Genomic DNA, 2,640 nt, shown 5'->3' with positions numbered 1-2,640 from the left:
GGAAAGGAAATAATGCCTTGCATATATAAAAAAAGAGAATCTAAGTGATTAATTCTGTAAGCAATAGCAAAACCCTTTAATGCAGGGTAAATGCCAGGGAAAGGCAATACGTGTTAGCATTACCACACACATTTTTCTTTTAAGAAAAGCAAGTCATATTTGGGCTTTGGAACCAGATGTTTACTCTGGAGCATGTGAACTGTGTTGGTAAAGGTAGAATCCATGCTGCCAATTAATGCATATTAGTATACGTGCCAGGCAGTTTATAGACGAGCACGCACCAGGCCAGTAACCAATGCAAGACCCCCTAGAAAACTTGCTCTAAGGGTTCTCGTGAAAAAACAAACAAACAAACAAACAAAATCTAAAGACAGACCCGTTCAAGAAGGCATGTGCCTGTTCTTTTGTCATTTCAGTCGGAAGTTGCTTTGACAAGGAGTCAATGCAACTTAAGATACTCAGCTGGCTAATGAAGATTTTAATCTTCATAGAAATGGGGACACAGGAATTTAGTAATTGTCACCCAGACAAAATTTAAATCAGATCACAGGTTATGAAGTTTGAGACAGACTGATAAAGGTCTGATGCTGATCTTTATGCCATCTTGGCCTGCAGGTTGCATCCCCTTCCCCACCACCACCCAGATTCATTGGTTGTAGCACTGAGCATGTTCAGTTGTGCAAACATCTCTTTCTACATTAATGGAGAGGTAGTAGAAAGGAATTAAAAGAAGATACCATGAAAATGGGATGAAATTAACTCAGTAACCATGAATGGAGAAATAAATAAATCATGTATTTTTCTCTAATTTTTTACAAGTAGAAACAGTTCCAACCAAAAAAATTACAAAGAAATACACACACAAAAGCGCCACTTTTTGTACCAAGGAAAATATTATTATTATTATATATCATAATATATATATATATATATATATAAACTGTACACCTATTTACACCATTCAAAAAGAGAAAGAAGGCGACTTGTTCACAGCTTCATGCTAAAAGGTTTGAGTTTTTTTTGTCTGTTTGTAGCATGGTTTCTTGCCTGTCCAAAGGAAGGAGTGCTAAGCCAAGGTGTCACAGTTGCCTGTTGTTAGCTTCTTAAACCTTTAGATCTCCTAACATTACACTGGCTTCCTCCCATTATCATAATGGACTGGATACAGAAGAAATCCTAGTTACTGCATCAGAACTCTTAAGGAAGAAGGGCCTGACTCTAAGGCAAAAAGAAACGGGATGCCCTAATTGCGCACATGTCTGAGTCACACGATTCACAGACATCAAGGCAGGCAGTCCCTGTACTTAAGACAGGAGCACCCTCCACAGCAGTGGCAAGAAGGCAGGACTGTTTGGAGTACATGCAGTAGGAGTCTGCCCTTCACAAAAGCTTTTGGGTGGGGGCGGGGAAAGGTACAGGCTTTGTTACTTGTTCTGTCTCTTGGCAGGGTGCAGAACACATGTTGAATGGCATGGCAGTTCTGCACAGGACAATGGGAAGTAAGGCCATGCAAGTATCCAGACCAAAAAAAACTGGAAGGACTCTGAGGGGGAGAAGAGGGGAAAAAAAAACAGCCACCCCAGGATGTTACTGAGATTCAAAGTGCAATGGCCCCTGGCAACTGTAAACTGTTATACAAGTAAAGATAATAATAAATCTGGTTATAATGGCTTAAATTCCCTGGTTTCCTGGCCAGCACAATCCTTCCTCTTTAGTCTCCCCAGCCATGTGGTTAGGGAGCCTGGACTTACAGTACAAAGGGTTAAACACTGAGCAGATGCAGCAACATCTGTCTGAACTCATTGGCTTGGATTTCTCTCCCCTGCCCCACACTTCCCCAAGCTGTCACATACCATATTGCAAAAGGAAGGGGAGGGGAAAGACAGACAGTGCAAAAAACAAAAACAAAAAACAAAAAAACCCCAAACCAAAACCACACATGGGTATAAAAATATACAAACCCTGAATGGAACCAAAAAAGTGCAAGGCAGGGAATGGGGGGGGAGGGGGAGCACACAGCTAGACGTTATAAACAGTTGAACAAGGTGATCGTTGCCGGCAAAAGCGAAGGTGCTGGCGACAGCTGCATGCTCCCAGTTGATTTGGCACAAGCCCTGTCCTGCTTCACCAATCCTGGCAGAACCATGACAGTTGTGCTTCTCCATTATTGTAACTGGGGAGGACAATTCTGGGCTCTTAAACCCGGTTGAGAGAGGTGGTTCTGACTATGCACGTGCACGCCCCACCCTCCAGGAGACAGGCAGATACTGAAGATGGGCGTTATGGCAGCAGAGATTTGGTGGTTAGAAGGTCCAGGCTGCATCTCAGCCTGCCACCCCATTGGTTAGTCCTATAGTGAATGACACATGCAAAAAGACTCCTCATCTACCCCCACCACAAAACCATAGTCCCAGTCCAGTACTGGAGACTCCCAGCCTTACATCCAGAGAAGGGCGTTATCTTCTTTCACTTTCCTCTCCTAATTTGTGTTTCTCCTTCACATGTAAGTTGTCCTCCCTTTCCCTGATATCAACGGAAGAGAAGTAGCAGGCACATTGTTGGGGATGTAGGGAGAGGGCGGGAGGTGGGGAGAATCAGCTGCATCCAGTGTTAAATATGAAACATAGAAAGGACCCCCAA

Source organism: Alligator sinensis, unplaced genomic scaffold, assembly GCF_000455745.1.
Source record: "Alligator sinensis unplaced genomic scaffold, ASM45574v1 scaffold707_1, whole genome shotgun sequence".
NCBI lineage: Eukaryota > Metazoa > Chordata > Crocodylia > Alligatoridae > Alligator > Alligator sinensis.
The sequence above is the reverse complement of the archived record's forward strand: the minus strand, read 5'-3'. Positions refer to the sequence as shown.